This window comes from Salmo salar, chromosome 22, assembly GCF_965601325.2.
Source record: "Salmo salar chromosome 22, fSalSal1, whole genome shotgun sequence".
Taxonomy (NCBI): Eukaryota; Metazoa; Chordata; class Actinopteri; order Salmoniformes; family Salmonidae; genus Salmo; species Salmo salar.
Genome location: NC_138312.1, coordinates 7,142,846 through 7,161,749, shown reverse-complemented (window position 1 = coordinate 7,161,749; position 18,904 = coordinate 7,142,846). Strand labels below are relative to the sequence as shown.

Sequence of the window (18,904 nt, the reverse complement as noted above, 5' to 3'; positions counted from 1 at the left end):
GGACATAAATGATGAGCTTTTTTGAACAAAACTACATTCGTTATGGACCTGTGATACCTGGAAGTGACATCTGATGAAGAGAATCAAAGGTAATGGATTATTTACATAGTATTTTCGATTTTAGATCTCCCCAACATGACGTCTAGTCTGTATCGCAACGCGTATTTTTCTGGGCGCAGTGCTCAGATTATTGCAAAGTGTGATTTCCCAGTAAGGTTATTTTTAAATCTGGCAAGTTGATTGCGTTCAAGAGATGTAAATCTATAATTCTTTAAATGACAATATAATATTTTACCAATGTTTTCTAATTTTAATTATTTAATTTGTGACGCTGACTTGACTGCCGGTTATTGGAGGGAAACGATTTCCTCAACATCAATGCCATAGTAAAACGCTGTTTTTGGATATAAATATGAACTTGATAGAACTAAAAATGCATGCATTGTCTAACATAATGTCCTAGGAGTGTCATCTGATGTAGATTGTAAAAGGTTAGTGCATCATTTTAGCTGGTTTTATGGTTTTGGTGACCCTGTCTTTGACTTGACAAAACATTACACACAACTCTTGTAAATGTACTGTCCTAACATACTCTAAATTTATGCTTTCGCCGTAAAACCTTTTTGAAATCGTAAAACGTGGTTAGATTAAGGAGATGTTTATCTTTCAAATGGTGTAAAATAGTTGCATTTTTGAAAAATTTGAATTTTGACATTTATTTGGATTCAAATTTGCCGCTCTTGAAATGCACCTGCTGTTGATGGAGTGCACCACGGGTGGCACGCTAGCGTCCCACCTAGCCCATAGAGGTTAAATCATCCCCGTTTGGCGAAGTCGGTTGTCTTTGTTAGGAAGAAAGTGTCTTCACAGTTCGCAACGAGCCAGGCGGTCCAAACTGCTGCATATACCCTGACTGTTTGCAAGAGAAGTGACACATTTTCCTTAGTTAAAAGAAATTCATGTTAGCAGGCAATATTAACCAAATATGCAGGTTTAAAAATATATACTTGTGGGATTGATTTTAAGAAAGGCATTGATGTTTATGGTTGGAGCAACGTGTACCTAAGCGATTATATGCAACGCAGGACAGGCTAGATAAACTAGTAATATCATCAACCATGTGTAGTTAACTAGTGATTATGATTGATTGATTGTTTTTTATAAAGATAATTTTATGCTAGCTAGCAACTTAGCTTCTTACTGCATTCGCGTAACCTCGTGGAGTGCAATGTAAAGCAGGTGGTTAGAGCGTTGGACTAGATAACCGTAAGGTTGCAAGATTGAATCCCTGAGCTGACAAGGTAAAAATCTGTAATTCTGCCCCTGAACAAGGCAGTTAACCCACCGTTCCTAGGCCGTCATTGAAAATAAGAATGACTTGCCTAGTTAAATAAAAGGTTACATTTTTTTATTATGTGAGCTACACAAAAGTATAGTTTAAGGGAAATTGTTCCATGTTTGCGGCCAGGGAGCACGGATCTGGGGTCAATTAAATTGATAAGTCTCTTGAAACCTTCCTTTTCGACTGTGCTAATTGGTAGCATGTCCTTAGCAATGCAATGCATAATAGCATTTGTGACGTCTTGGTCTTTTCGATGTTTGCTTGTAGGGCATAAACGCTGTCAGTGTTGACAGCTTCGGGCAAACATCCCTAGATTGGCTGGTGCTTGAGGGGCGTTCATCAATACCATGGAGCAAACTCAAACTTCCTGCATGTTCCAAAGAGTGATTTTGCTTCAGATGTTGAAAAAAGGTTTGTTGTATTACCAGACTTCGTAACCACCTGTCTAGGGCACAATTTCCACCGAACATCGCTCTGCTCTTTGTCGGGACTTCAAAAAGCCAAACCACTTCCAAAATACTGAAACAGTTGAACCCTTATCAATCATTTCTTTGTTGGAAGCTGTTCCATCTCCATGGCTATCACTGCCCCTGTTTTCGCCTACATCACTCATTTCTCATGGTTAATAGTGGCTACTCCATCACTCGAGGTGCTGAGTGGTTTTTAGTGGGCGTATACCTCTCCACGTGCATATTGTCACTTCTCCGCACGTTCCTGCTGCGTCAGAGGTGAAATGGACTGCTGTACCTAATTATTCTATCGACATTATTGAAAATGAATCTAAACGTTTTTATATCGTTATTGAGGAGAAGTAATTACCTCTAATTATTGATATTGATTTAATCGCCCAGCCCTAATTGATAGACAGCTTAAACTTCTTGAATTCAACCATTAATGGGTTCAAATAGACATTTAGATTTGTGAACAGCCATCCACAACAACCACAATCTGTAAGGCGCAAATAGTTAAATGAGACTCAAGCAGTGTGATTCACATCATTGCACTATGTAGATATCAATAAGTGATATCCATATCGCCGTAGACTACACCCCTGCTGTCATCCTTACCTCCAAGAGTTTATTCAAGTTGGATAATCTTTGGATGCCGACAGCAGTCGCACCATTGGAAGACAAAGCTTGGACTGTAGCCTACAAAAGCCTATTCCTGCTCTTTTCCACGATCTATCAAACACATTTGGTGTGTCATCATAGTGGTCTGACTTTTGGTCAGACCTGCACACGTTGAACAAATTTTAAAAACATGCGCCTTTTTTCAATGCCGATTTGAATGTCATTGAGAAAACAGAGAAGTGTCAGATTCTCCCAAACTTCCTTTCTGAATTTAAAAAGTAATCATCTAGTTCTTCAAAAGTATCTGTATTTTTGCTGGTAGCGTAACGAATTAGTTACGTTTTTTTGTAATCCCTTACATGTAATCCGTTACTCCCCAACCCTGCTGGCATACATAAACAGCGTGTGAGTTTCATGTTTGGGGAAGATAATTGTGACCATAAGAATGCAACTTTATAATAAAAGCATTACATACATAAATCGCATTTGCGGTCACTTTTGATAATGGTGTTTTCCTGCTAATGGAACATTCACGCTTATAGCCTACTCCCATTGGTGCATTGCTGCATTTATGTTAAGAAATAGCCTAATAGTTGATCAACATTTTAAGCTAAACGTTTTGATCTGTTGCATCAGCCACATTGCAAAAAAAAATATTATGCTTGTGGTTGTATTAACTTGGGATCTATTTCATACCACAACAGTCCCAGATTGTTCGGTATATTTATTTCTCGCACAGAATAGGTTGACTTTTGTATTATGGAATTGGATAAGGACGTGCGCAGTTGCATCCCCGATGTGTCTGTCTTTACTTGTAGCCTGTGAGAAAGACCGGATCACATGATTTAGAGCAATGTGAGTAAGAGGCACTTCGGAGCGCAGAGCACTCAGGGAGAAAGGGACAGCACAGCACTCCAGGCCAAGGGCACAACGCTCACTGGCCGCAAAAGTCATACATTTATTTAGTGTGCATTACAGCGAAAGGGGACACCGCCATGAAATTCAAGGCATTATCAAGTGTTTGTCAAATTGTGAATGAGACCATTGGAGTGTGTACAGCCTGCGCAAAATAAAACAATGCAGAGCTCATGCCTTTCAAGCTACTTTTTTCAAATCATGATTAGAGTCGCATCATGCAGCCTTACAAAATATTTAAAATCTAAACATGTAGCCCAACGATTGTAGAACAAGTAGTTACATTAATAACAAAATTAAGGGAAAGGGGGATACCTAGTCAGTTGTACAACTGAATGTCTTCAACTAAAATGTCTTCCGCATTTAACACTCTGAATCAGAGAGGTGCGGGGGCTGCCTTAATCGACATCCACATCGTCGGCGCCCGGGGAACAGTGGGTTAATGGCCTTGCTCAGAGGCAGAACTACAGATCTTTATCTTGTCAGGTGTGGGTTTCGATCCAGCAGCCTTTCGCTTACTGGCCCAGCTCTCTAACCTGCCGCCCCCTAAGCATATAGGAGTACCTATTTGTTTGTTAGCCGCTTATTTGCTAACTTTGCCATAAAATTAGCAGCAGCAGTACAGAACATTCGCTAGACACATACCTCACCTCGCTAGATGCGCAATTAAAAGGGCCAGATGCACAATTAAAAAGGAATTACAGTAAAAAATAAAAATAAAAAAAATCTACATACAGTTGAAGTCGGAAGTTTACATACACTTAGGTTGTAGTCATCTCGTTTTTCAGCCTCTCCACAAATTTGTCGTTAACAAACTATAGTTTTGGCAAGTCGGCTAGGACATCTACTTTGTGCATGACAAGTAATTTTTCCAACAACTGTTTACAGACGGATTATTTCACTGTATCAGAATTCCAGTGGGTCAGAAGTTTACATACACCAAGTTGACTGTGCCTTTAAACAGCTTGGAAAATTCCAGAAAATGATCTCATGGCTTTAGAAGCTTCTGATAAGCTAATTGACATAATTTGAGTCAATTGGAGGTGTACCTGTGGATGTATTTCAAGGACTTCCTTCAAACTCAGTGCATCTTTGCTTGACATCAAGAGAAAATCAAAAGAAATCAGCCAAGACCTCAGAAAATAAATTGTAGACCTCCACGTCTGGTTCATCCTTGGGAGCATTTCCAAACGCCTGAAGGTACCACGTTCATCTGTACAAACAATAGTATGCAAGTATAAACACCATGGGACCACGCAGCCATCATACCGCTCAGGAAGGAGATGCCTTCTGTCTCAGAGATGAACGTACTTGGGTGCGAAATGTGCAAATCAATCCCAGAACAACAGCAAAGGACCTTGTGAAGATGCTGGTAGAAACAGGTACCCACGGTAAAACGAGTCCTATATCGACACAAACTGATTGGCCGCTCAGCAAGGAAAAAGCCACTGCTCCAAAACCACCATAAAAAAACCAGACTACGGTTTGCAACTTCCAATGGGGACAAAGATCATACTTTTTGGAGAAATGTCCTCTGATCTAATGAAACAAAAATAGAACTGTTTGGCCATAATGACCATTGTTATGTTTGGAGGAAAAAGGGGGAGGCTTGCAAGCCGAAGAACACCATCCCAACCGTGAAGCACGCGTGTGGCAGCATCATGTTGTGGGGGTGCTTTGCTGCAGGAGGGACTGGTGCACTTCACAAAATAGATGGATGGCATCATGAGGTAGGAAAATGATGTGGATATATTGAAGCAACATCTCAAGACATCAGTCAGGAAGTTAAAGCTTGGTCGCAAATGGGTCTTCCAAATGGACAATGACCCCAAGCATACTTTCAAAGTTGTGACAAAATGGCTTAAGGACAACAAAGTCAAGGTATTGGAGAGGCCATCACAAAGCCCTGACCTCAATCCTATAGACATTGTGGGCAGAACTGAAAAAGCGTGTGCGAGCAAGGAGGCCTACAAACCTGACTCAGTTACACCAGCTCTGTCAGGAGGAATGGGCCAAAATTCACCCAACTTATTGTGAGAAGCTAGTGACAGGCTACTCGAAACGTTTGACCCATGTTAAACAATTTAAGGGCAACGCTACCAAATACTAATTGAGTGTAAACTTCTGACCCACTGGGAATGTGATGAAAGAAATAAAAGCTGAAATAAATCACTCTCTGCTGTTATTCTGTCATTTCACATTCTTAAAATGAAGTGTTGATCCTAACTGACCTAAGACAGGGCATTTTTACTAGGATTAAATGTCAGGAATTGTGAAAAACTGAGTTTAAATGTATTTGGCTAGGGTGTATGTAAACTTTCGACGTCAACTTTGTTAGTTTTCTTCCAGACCTAACAAAAAAAATTGGTAGTCTGATGTGAGTTGCGCATTGACATGGAATCAGAACATCCCCCCCAAAAAATATTTATGAACAATTGTAATAAAAAAAAAATCTAAAACCAGGGAAAATAAAACCATTTTGGGGGTGTGAATTCAATTGTACAACCCCCCTCCAGAGTTGTTTATTGATCTTTATTTTACCCAGGTATATAGGTAGAAAACAGTGTACAAGAGAAAGTAGTGCACTAAGGACCTGGAGTAGAGCTAGAGAAGGTTGGAGACCTCTGCATTAAATAGCAGGAAGGGACTTCATCACCCACTGGAGTCTTGAAGACAGAACCTCACCCAGACAGCTGCGTATGTCAGTGTGGTTAGACAGCCAAATCCTAATAGACCATAAAAATAGAATGCCATACTAGTTCTGGGACAGCTGAAGTTCTATCAAAGATATTTATTCTCCTTGTTCTGTGGTTGTACTCCACACACAACTTATTTAGATTTTCTAGGTAAGTGTAGACATACTGTAAATCAATATGATAGCCAATTTACAGCATCATTTTTTGTCTTTGGACCACAAAACGCCCAACAATCTTGTGTTGATAAATGTATCGACACTCAAGCTGTCCATGTTTGTGCAATGTTCCACATGCAGCATAACATTGGGCTGGGCAATATACCGTATTTTACTATATACCGGTATTAATACATGGAACAGTTTGGATTTTTTATTTACCTTCTATAACAGTAATTGAATGTCTGGTTTGTTAAATGTGATATTTTTTTTATTTGACCTTTTATTTAACTGGGCTTGTCAGTTAAGAACAAATTCTTATTTACAATGACGGCAGAGTTTAACATCCATTTTTATTGTTTACTTGCTACTGAAGTAATTTCTCTCCGCTCTCACTCGCTCTCCATGCCGATTTCCACACAGAGATAGCCCCGCCCCTTCACTCAAGGAGCGCATTTGTTGTTGCTCAACCATGAGACACTTGCGTTCAATCTGCATGGTCAATGCAGCACATGGAACAATGTTGACTACAATGCTGTCTCCACTTTGTTCCTTAGTATAAATCCACAAGCTATCTATAATTACACAATTATACTGAACAAAAAGAAAGACAACATGTAAAGTGTTAGTCCCATGTTTCATGAGCTGAAATAAATAAAAAAAATACCAGAAATATTCCATATGCCCAAAAAGCTTATTTCCCTCAAATTGTGTGCACAAATTTGTTTACATCCCTGTTAGTGAGCATTTTTCCTTTGCAAAGATAATCCATCCACCTGACAACTGTGGCATATCAAGGAGCTGATTAAACAGCCTGGCCACTACATAGGTGCACCTTGTGCTGGGAACAATAAAAGGCCACTTTAAAAATGTGCAGTTATCACACAACAATGCCACAGATGTCTCAAGTTTTGAGGGAGCTTGCAATTGGCATGAATAAATGTCCTCCAGAGCTGTTGCATGTTCATTTCTCTACCATAAGCTGCATTCAACATTGTTTTAGAGAATCTGGCAGTACATCCAACCGGCATCACAAACACAGACCACGTGTAACCACGCCAGCCCCGGACCTCCACATCCGGCTTCTTCACCTGTCTGAAAACTGAAACTAAAACAGTGCATCCCGAATGGGTGGAGGAAGCAAACAATACACCAGGCCAGCTGCGATTTACACCTTGATAGCATTATTTTTTGGACTACCAAGAAATGTATTGGTGAACTATATTACTCATGCATTGATCTGCATCTACCCATTCTGCCAACAATGTCTTACTGTACGTCATGGAATTGAGTCAATTAGAACCTATTTTTAAAACCACTTATAAAATGTTGGTTTCGTAGCATAAACTGGGAATATGATATGTTTTACTTACATGATTGTTAAATATCTGTATAGTTAAAACGCTGTCAGATCCACTTTAACTGTCTAAAATGTGTTAAATTCATTGCAGTTGTGCATTAGTTTCTTCTCATTTAAATCAAATTGCATTTGTCACATGTGCCGAATACAACAGGTACAACCTTAGTGAAATGCTTACTGACAAGCCCTTAACCAACAATGCAGTTAAGAAAATAATAAAAGTAAGGTAAGAATAACAAATGATTAAAGAGCAGCATTTAATAACAATAGCGGGGCTATATACAGGGGGTACCAGAGTCAATGTGCAGGGGCACCGGTGTCGAGGTAATATGTACATGTAGGTAGAGTTATTAAAGCGACTATGCATAGATAATAGAGTAGCAGCAGTGTTCCAGAGGGGAGGGTCAATTAAAATATTGTCTGGGTAGACATTTGATTAGATGTTCAGGAGTCTTATGGCTTGGGGGTAGAAGCTATTTTGATGCCTTTTGGACCAAGACTTGGCACTCCGGTACCTATTGCTGTGCAGTAGCAGAGAGAATAGTCTATGACTAGGGTGGCTGGGGTGTGACCATTTTTAGGGCCTTCCTCTGACACCGCCTGGTATAGAGGTTCGGGATGGCAGGAAGCTTGGCCCCAGGGATGTACTGGGACATAGACACTACCTTCTGTCGTGCCATGCGGTTGGAGGCCGAGCACTTGCCATACCTAGCAGTGATGCAACCCGGCAGGATGCTCTCGATGGTGCAGCTGTAGAACCCTTTGAGGGTATATGTTTTGTCGTGCCATCTTCACGACTATCTTGGTGTGCTTGGACCATGTTAGTTTGTTGGTGATGTGGACGCCAAGGAACTAGAAGCTCTCAACCTGCTCCACTACAGCCCCAGCGATGAGAATGGGGCGTGCTCAGTCCTCTTTTTCCTGAAGTCCACAATCATCTCCTTTGTCTTGATCACGTTGAGGGAGAGGTTGTTGTCCTTGCACAACACGGTCAGGTCTCACACCTCCTCCCTATAGGCTGTCTCATCGTCATCAGGCCTACCGCTGTTGTGTCATCAGCAAACTTAATGGTGGTGTTGGAGTCGTGCAGTCATGAGTGAAAAGGGAGTAGAGGAGGGGACTGAGCAACACACCCCTGAGGGCCCTCCTTATTGAGGATCATCGTTGCGGATGTGTTGTTACCTACCCTTACCACCTGGGGGCACGCCCATCAGGAAGTCCAGAATCCAGTTGCAGAGGGAGGTGTTTAGTCCCAGGGTCCTTAGCTTAGTGATGAGCTTTGAGGGCACTATGGTGTTGAATGCTAAGCTGTAGTCAATTAATAGCATTCTCACATAGGTGTTCCTTTTGTCCAGGTAGGAAAGGGCAGTGCGGAGTGCAATAGAGATTACATTATCTGTGGATCTGTTGGTCGGTATGCAAATTGGAGTGGGTCTAGGGTTTCTGGGATAATGGTGTTGATGTGAGCCATGACCAGCCTTTCAAAGCACTTCATGGCTACAGACGTGAGTGCTACGGGTCGGTAGTCATTTAGGCAGGTTACCTTAGTGTTCTTGGGCACGGGCACAATGGTGGTCTGCTTAAAACATGTTGCGATTACAGACTAGGACAGGGAGAGGTTGAAAATGTCAGTGAACACACTTGCCAGTTGGTCAGCGCATGCTCGGAGTTCACGTCCTGGTAATCCGTCTGGCCCTGCGGCCTTGTGAATAATAACCACAATAATAACCTGTCTAAAGGTCTTACATCAGCTTTGGAGAGCGTGATCACACAGTCTTCCAGCTGATGCTCTCATGCATGTTTCAGTGTTACATGCCGCGAAGCAAGCATAGAAGTAGTTTAGCTCGTCTGGTAGGCTTGTGTTACTGGGCAGCTCTCGGCTGTGCTTCCCTTTGTGGTCTGTAATAGTTTGCAGGCCCTGCCACATCCGACGAGCGTCTGAGCTGATGTAGTACGATTCGATCTTAGTCCTGTTTTGAAGCTTTTCCTGTTTGATGGTTCGTCGAAGAGCATAGCGGGATTTCTTATAAGCTTCTGGGTTAGAGTCCCGCTCCTTGAAATCGGAAGCTCTAGCCTTTAGCTCAGTGCGGATGTTGCCTGTGGCTTCTGGTTGGGGTATGTACGTACGGTCACTATGAGGAAGACATCCTCGATGCACTTATTGATGAAGACAGTGACTGATGTGGTGTACTCCTCAATGCCATCTGAGGAATCCCGGAACATATTCCAGTCTCTGCTAGCCAAACAGTCCTGTAGTTTAGCATCTGCTTCATCTGACCACTTTTTTATAGACCGAGTCACTGGTGCTTCTGCTTTAATTTTTGCTTGTAAGCTGGAATCAGGAGGATAGAATTATGGTCAGATTTGCCAAATGGAGGGAGAGCTTTGTACATGTCTCTGTGTGTGGAGAAAAGGTGGTCTAGAATTTCTTTCCCTCCGGTTGCACATTTAACATGCTGATAGCATGCTATTTAGTGGTTAGCTTCTTCCAAAGTCAAGCATATTGCTTGGTAACAGTAAAGAATCCCCTCCCGGATTAAGAGCTTTGCTGTCTACTATTTCTTTTGTGCAGAAAAATGTAACAAACATTTTTTTGTTATTTGTATAAATATGAGCTGGGTGGTCTGTCCTGCAAATACTTTAGGTCAGAGATGCACTCATTAGCATTTAGTTAGCATGCTCTATGACATTTTATATGTATTTGTTAGCATTGCTAACCTTCGGAGTACAAAGGCTCAGAGGGGTTTGTAACCTGTTAGGGCTAGGGGGCAGTATTGACACGGCTGGATAAAAAACGTACCCGATTTAATCTGGTTACTACTCCTGCCCAGTAACTAGAATATGCATATAATTATTGGCTTTGGATAGAAAACACCCTAACGTTTCTAAAACTGTTTGAATGGTGTCTGTGAGTATAACAGAACTCATATGGCAGGCCAAAACCTGAGAAGATTCCATGCAGGAAGTGGCCTGTCTGACAATTTCTTCCCCTTCTTGATTATCTCTATCCATTACAAAGGATCTCTGCTGTTACGTGACACTTCCTACGGCTCCCATGGGCTCTCAGAAGGCGGCAAAAAGCTGAATCGTGGCTTTGCAGGCTCTGGCTGAAAAAAAGTAGCGCATTTGGGTAGTGGCTGGTTACAGTACTGTGAGACTCAGGCACGTGCCCGCGTCGACCTAATGCTTTGTTTTCTTTCCTCTGTTTACCTAAACGCAGATTCCCGGTCGGAATATTATCGCTTTTTTTAACGAGAAAAATCGCATAAAAATGGATTTTAAACAGCGGTTGACATGCTTCGAAGTACGGTAATGGAATATTTAGAATTTTTTTGTCACGAATTGCGCCATGCTCGTGACCCTTATTTACACTTCGGATAGTGTCTTGAACGCACGAACAAAACGCTGCTGTTTGGATATAACTATGGATTATTTTGGACCAAACCAACATTTGTTATTGAAGTAGCAGGCCTGGGAGTGCATTCTGACTAAGAACATCAAAGGTAATCAAACTTTTGTAATAGTAAATCGGAGTTTGGTCAGGGCTAAACTTGGTGGTGTCTAAATGGCTAGCCGTGATGGCTGGGCTATCTACTCAGAATATTGCAAAATGTGCTTTCACCGAAAAGCTATTTTAAAATCGGACACCTCGATTGCACAAAGGAGTTCTGTATCTATAATTCTTAAAATAATTATGTTTTTTGTGAACGTTTATCGTGAGTAATGTAGTAAATTCACCGGAGGTTTGCGGGGGTATGCTAGTTCTGAACGTCACATGCTAATGTAAAAAGCTGGTTTTTGATATAAATATGAACGTGATTGAACAAAACATGCATGTATTGTATAACATAATGTCCTAGGTGTGTCATCTGATGAAGATCATCAAAGGTTAGTGCTGCATTTAGCTGTCTTCTGGGTTTTTGTGACATTATATGCTAGCTTGAAAAATGGGTGTCTGATTATTTCTGGCTGGGTACTCTGCTGACATAATCTAATGTTTTGCTTTCGTTGTAAAGCCTTTTTGAAATCGGACAGTGTGGTTAGATTAACGAGAGTCTTGTCTTTAAAATGGTGTAAAATAGTCATATGTTTGAAAAATTGAAGTAATAGCATTTATAAAGGTATTTGAAAATCGCGCCACGGGATTACAATGGCTGTTGCGTAGGTGGGACGATTTCGTCCCGCCTAGCCCAGAGAGGTTAAAAAAAGCGCCCCTTGTGTTCAGTGCCAGTATTACCGGATATGCCGGTATGGCACAAGGTCGGTTTGAAGATAACAATTTGGATACCACCCAGGCCTAACACTCCCTCACGCACACACAGGTATGAACTGCATGCACCTCTCTCACATGCAGACACCGTTATGCATGCATGCACGCGCACACGCTCTCATGCATCATGACAAAAATATGCCAAAAGTTAGGCTAGTTAACCTCTTACATCTAGACGTTCCGCTAGCGGAACACCTGCTCCAATATCCAATGATGGGCGTGGCGCGAAATACAAATTCCTCTAAAATCCGAAAACTTCAATTTTTCAAACATATGACTATTTTACACCATTTTAAAGACAAGACTCTCGTTAATCTAACCACACTGTCCGATTACAAAAAGGCTTTACAGCGAAAGCAAAACATTTGATTATGTCAGCAGAGTACCCGGCCAGAAATAATCAGACTACCCATTTTTCAAGCTAGCATATAATGTCACAAAAAACAAAACCACAGCTAAATGCAGCACTAACCTTTGATGATCTTCATCAGATGACAACCCTAGGACATTATGTTATACAATGCATGCATGTTTTGTTCAATCAAGTTCATATTTATATCAAAAACCAGCTTTTTTACATTAGCATGTGACGTTCAGAACTAGCATACCCCCCCCAAACCTCCGGTGAATTTACTAAATTACTCACGATAAACGTTCACAAAAAACATAACAATTATTTTAAGAATTATAGATACAGAACTCCTCTATGCACTCGATATGTCCGATTTTAAAATAGCTTTTCGGTGAAAGCACATTTTACAATATTCTCAGTAGATAGCCCAGCCATCACGGCTAGCCATTTAGACACCGACCAAGTTTAGCCCTGACCAAAATCAGATTTACTATTAGAAAAGTTTGATTACCTTTGATGTTCTTCATCAGAATGCACTCCCAGGACTGCTACTTCAATAACAAATGTTGGTTTGGTCCAAAATAATCCATCGTTATATCCAAATAGCGGCGTTTTGTTCGTGCGTTCCAGACACTATCCGAATGGTAAATAAGGGCCGTGCGCATGGCGCATTTCGTGACAAAAGATTTCTAAATATTTCATTACCGTACTTCGAAGCATGTCAACCGCTGTTTAAAATCAATTTTTATGCCATTTTTCTCGTAAAAAAGCGATAATATTCCGACCGGGAATCTGCGTTTCGATAAATAGAGGGAAAAACAGAAAGACGGGGGCGGCCAGTGCACACGCCTAAGCCCACTGTCCCCTGATCGGCCACTTGACAAACGCGATAATGTGTTTCAGCCAGGGCTTTGAATTACGTCATTCAGCTTTTTGCCGCCTTCTGAGAGCCCATTGGAGCCGTAGGAAGTGTCACGTAACAGCAGAGATCCTTTGTAATGGATAGAGATGGCAAAGAAGTTCAAGAAATGGTCAGACAGGGTACTTCCTGTACAGAATCTTCTCAGGTTTTGGCCTGCCAAATGAGTTCTGTTATACTCACAGACACCATTCAAACAGTTTTAGAAACTTTGGAGTGTTTTCTATCCAAAGCTAATAATTATATGCATATTCTCGTTTCTGGGCAGGAGTAATAATCAGATTAAATCGGGTACGTTTTTTATCCAGCCGTGAAAATACTGCCCCCTAGCCATAACAGGTTAAAATGTACAATATTGTTGCTTAATTCAAACAAATGTTTAACCATTCACACTCCTAGCGTAGTCATAACATGTCCAATCCCCCAAAATGGCCAACAGCTGTAGCCAAATCTTATTGACATTTATTTTTTTGTATGTATGTACATACATACATACATACATACACACATGTATATATACATACATATTTTTTCTTTTTTAAACTAATTCTTATTTACAATGACGGCCTAAGAACAGTGGGTTAACTGCCTTGTTCAGGGGTAAAACAACAGATTTTTACCTTGTCAGCTCGGGGATTCGATCTTGCAACCTTTTGGTTACTGGCCCTACGCTCTAATCACTAGGCTACCTGCTGCCCCAAATCTCACAATGGATTTATTGCATGCTTTTGTTTGGACATCTTGTGACTGAAATACCAGATCTAATAGTGATGACTGATGATCCAGTTTCTCTCCGCCTCGATACCGGTTCCTGTCTTCTCCCAGTGAGTGTTTTGCTGCCTCAAGCCTCTCCTTTGCAGCACAAACCAGCTTTCCTTCCAACCTCGTTATGCGATAAAAGTACATGTTGAATAAAATAATGTCACAACAGGCCTGACTGAAACAGCTAATGTCTATAAACGTACCAAATGTCAACAAAATAAAATACACTAGACAAGGTGGGATCTTTTTCTGCCTGTGAAAATTAGTTTTATGTGCAAATATTTACATAATAACCATCATACCGAAGTAACTTGGAGTCACGCGATGATATGTTGTGGGGTCCTCCCCCCACGACTTGGGAAAGTATGCAGTTTATTAGGCTACAAATTACAGATTAAATAAGTGATGAACTTCACAGGGTGGTGAAAGTGCACAGTGATAAGCTTGATGCTCCTTTCCAATAAATATCGAGGGTCTTATTCTGGTGACATGATGATCGATTCTTGACTGCAGTTTTTGACAAAAAAAATTATCTTGCTACTTTGTCCATAACAATGTCATCATGTAGGCTATACCTGCACTGTATCTGTGAGCTGTTGGCTAGAGCGCATGTGCCAAGACCAGAGTGGGAACAGTCGCTATATAACGCAACCTTTTTTGGGATAAAACCATCAGTAGAATTGAAAATGCGATGGAAACCCGTGTAACTTGTATTTTTTAATTCAGTACATGGGAATTTAACCACTACATCATCACGCACAGCCTTTCATCTGCAAAAAGTACATTTGATGGAAACATCTTGTGGGACAATGTGCATATTGTTTTCATACAGATTTTAGAATATTCACATTAAAATTTGTCATCAATTGGATGTAAGTCGAGATACTGACAGTAATGACAGGTCTGATCCAGTCTGGACCCACAGCCATGCAACCAACACACACACGTCCAATGTAAAGCTGGACCCAGAGCCCTGCAACCAGTCACCTATTCCCTCCCAGCCTCAAGTTCTGATCAATTATTTACATCTAGCAAGCAGTGGAAGGATTATATACATCTAGCAAGGCGTGGAGGGAAAGACAGCGAGAAGGAGAGAGATACAGATAAATAGAGGGGGTAGATAGAAGGAGAGGGAGGGAGAGGGTGAATAGAGAGGGGGAAAGAGGAGAAAGAGAGAAGCAGCAGTAGCACCAGCTCTGTGCTCAGGCAAAGATCTATAAATATCTCTTCACATCTCTCTAGAAAAAGCCACCATCTCCACTGCCGCTGCAAACACAGAAGCAGATCTCAGGTAGGCAAACTGATGAGTAGGGATAGGGTTCTATGGCTGTGAATCTACCCCAAGATTTTATCCGGATCAACAAGGTATAGAAACAGTTGCATTTTTAAGCCAACTTCCTGCAATTCTACAGTTGCATTTTTAAGCCAACTTCCTGCAATTCTACAAATTTATCCATGGAGCAGAGACTTTTTTTCTTCTGTTTTTAATGCTGATTTCCTGCAATTATTCCCATTTTGCAATGCAGCTGAGAGAAAAATGCAGTTTTAAAGCAAGTTCGATGGAATTCAATGAATTTTGCCATGGCTTATGCTGTGTTCTTTGCTCAAACATAACAACATTATGATTTTTAGTTCTCAGATAGATAGGATACTGAGTGTACAAAACATTAGGACACTTGCTCTTTCCATGACAGACTGACCAGGTGAATGCTATGATCCCTTATTGATGTCACTTGTTAAATCCACTTCAAAATCAGTGTAGATGAAGGGGAGGAGACAGGTTAAAGAAGAGGTTTTAAGCCTTGAGACATGGATTGTGTATGTGTGCCATGCAGAGGTAGAATGGGCAAGACAAAATATGTAAGTGCCTTTGAATAGGGTAGAACAGAATGAGATGACTCATCACTGGAATCACAATTACTCAGGGCTATCAAATCACCATCTCAAAAAATAATATTTATGATATACTCCATCTATAGATATATTTCATCTATAGGCCTATCAATTGTATGTCTAATCTAGACAAACCCGTTCATGTATTATAATTTTTTTTCTTCCTGTGGCTAGATAACATGGTACAAACTAAGGATAGAAAATCGAATGTCTCTTGAGCCTTTTCATGTTCCAATAAAAAAAAAGTAGGCAGCTCCCACCACACTGCCGCTTCATTAGGAGCAGACTGTTGAATCAATGGTTCACCTATCGAAGACAAGCCTGTTCCTAAAACCACACAAGCTATTCTCTAAAAACCACAGGCCCCACCCATAACATTCTGACACCAATTTACTATATGCTGCTGCTGCACAGAGAGTGAGCAGCGTACATTCATCTGCACTACATGCTTTTCCTATCCAAGCTCTCTTATGTGCTCATTAGGCAAGATGAGTTGAGGGAGGGGGGGACTGAAGTTGGCTACATTAACTAATCTAATAGACCATACTATTCTGTGATATTCAAACCAGGTTGTTGAGTACTGTTAGTTTAGGCTGTATAGTATATGATGGGTATTTGATCCACTTACAACTAAGAGTATTTTAATAGTGCTTCCCAAAACATGTAGGCTCAGGCTGAGGCTATATTTCCAGTAAAGCTTTCAATCTCTCCCACAACACAGTTCCTAGTACACTGTATGATATGTAGGGTATCCAACAAAGCATCCAGAAATCAACTATTCTCCCAAAAATACAGGTAGAGGGGCAATGACTAACACACACACACACAGTGCTTGGCACTGTGCATATGTTCAGACCATAACAAGATATAACTACACTTCCATACAGCCGTTACAAAGTAGTTTGTGTAAAGCATAGCACAGTGACTTGGAAGACAACACGTCCTCTAAACTTCCATGTCTAGTTGCAGGGGGTTGATTTGAATTGAACAAAAATGCTCCGTTATTAAATGAAATAAATGTTTTGCTCCGTGAAGTAATCCAATGTGTTCGCCACCATCTTGTCTATTTCAAATCTTCTCTCATTGATTGAGGTGGGTGTCCACCCCAAGTGCCGCATGTCAAGACACCGACCCTACCGTTATGCTCGTTTACACTGCAAAACACGGCGTTCGGAATGCAATCATGTTTACATTAAAGACACTGTGGAGCCGACACAAAATATGGGTCGGAAAACTTTCCTCAATGCAGGAATGGGATATGCCACTGTCAAGTTAACTTCATCCACACGGACACATCGAGAAGATTGAAATACTGCTCGTTTTCCAGGAAAACTGCCCTCTTCGTCATAATGCTAACTATCAGCAGCCACCGCAGCCATTTTGGAATGGCAGTGTCAGCCAATCAGCTCATTTGTTGTTCAACCCAACATGTAATTTCATAATGGCTGCTGTGGCTACTGTTAGTTAACATGAGGACAAAAGGGCAGTTTTCAGGGAAAACTAGCAGTATTTAAAGAGCAGTGTTGATTAAAGGTACTATTTGGAGTACAGTGGCATAAACCTTCCCTGCATAGAGGTACATTTTCCAACCCATATCCCACACCAGCTCCATTGTCTTAATGTAGCCATGATTGAGTTCAGACTTCAGTGCATCTCAATGTAAAATAGCTTCACGATAGGGTCGGTATCTTCTGGCAAGAACATTAGGTACACTAGCTAGTTAGTTAGCTAATTTACAGTGGTTGGTAGAATATAGAATAAACTCTCGTTTACCGTTTAGATGAGTCTTCTCTCAATGAAAGCTTCTTCGATGTTTTTTTCCCGAGTTGAAGGCTGCTAACGCGTTAGTTACTGCTGGTACACAGACAGGCTAACATTAGTGTAGGGTAGGCTAGCAGCTGCTAGTGCAGTGCTGAGTTCCCAAATGTTTAACGTTAGCTAGCTAAACGGACAGCTCACACTGACAATACGCAGCAACCAAGTTAGCCTTTTCTTCTTATCTAACGGTAACGTTAACTTAGCTGTCAAACAAGGTGTCAGCTCACCTGCTCCTTTTGCTAGCTACAACGTTAGCTAACGTAACAACAAATTCGATTTAAAAAAAAATATCGATGACAAGATCATGGGTTATGAGCCAATTTAAGAAATGCCGATATGTATGCGGTTCGTTAGTGATACCGCTTGTCAACCACCCTCCGAATGGTTTACCCAATGCTAACTAATAATGGTAACAATAAATCGCTAGCTAATTAGTAACGTTGGCTCCATGGCTAACCAAAGGCTGAGTTGGCTCACGGTGAAAGCCACTGCACTGTCAAACGCTATCGACTCAAAACCGCACACACGTGAGAGGTATCTACATCGAACGTTGAAGATTAAATCAGAGAGAAAGCATCCAATAACTTCTAAAACGAAAATAACGAGAACCTTACACTTTAGATAAAATAAAGAAAACGAGATTCCCTTCAGCTCCGGCTTCCAATACTGTGTGATCGCGACCCGCAATTCGGGGTGTTCCTGCATGTAGGCGTTCCTGCACTTGCAGGAACGCCCCCCCCCTCGCAGTTCCTGCGTGACTGCCTTTACCCTCGAACACTTCTTCCTCTTCCACTGTATTATGGCGGCCCACAAACAAATGTTATGGGTGCATGCCGCCACCTACTCTATTTTGTAGGATGAATTCGTTACACTTTGAAAAATTGCCCTACCAACTAACCCTGTACCCATTAAAACCGCACCACTATTCCACATATTATCTGATCCTACTCCAGGCCGGCAGCCTGGGAGGACGGGTCACTATCATTCAAAACATCTTGTAACTCTTATTCTTCCCAGCTCTGCAGATTTTGCTGTGAGGAGGCAGAGTCATAGATCATTTATTTTGGTACTGTCCATATGTAGCTCGTTTTTGGTCACAGGCCTAGGAATGGCTGAAGAATTGCAGATAGCAATACTGGGTGATTTTAAAAGTCATAGTCAATCGATCAATAATATAATAATTATTTTAGCAAAAATGTTTATCTTTAATTTACAATCTGTATAAGCTATGAGAATAGAAAGGTACAGTACTTTTGTGAAGCAGCAGAGTTGAAAAATATATGGCAAATAGAAAACCAATATGGATGGTGTTAAGAAATAGGGAGGGGTTGAATGGAGCTGAAGGGTGGGAC

The 18,904-nt window shown here is 41.1% G+C and overlaps 1 protein-coding gene across 13 annotated transcripts in view; it reads right to left on the bottom strand.

Annotated features, from left to right (window-relative positions):
- LOC106582671 (R3H domain-containing protein 2) overlaps nt 1-18,904 on the bottom strand; it is a 117,914-nt gene that overhangs the window by 86,985 nt on the left and 12,025 nt on the right. For 3 of the 13 annotated variants that reach the window (XM_014165957.3, XM_014165949.3, XM_014165965.3), the window contains exon 1: nt 17,508-18,284. The exons of 1 other annotated variant lie outside the window; for it this stretch is intronic. The gene's annotated coding sequence lies outside the window, so the exon portion shown is untranslated. Of the gene's footprint in view, nt 1-17,507; nt 18,288-18,904 lie in introns of those variants that run through there. 9 more of the 13 variants (XM_014165961.3, XM_014165958.3, XM_014165959.3 and 6 more) reach the window with 7 other exon arrangements.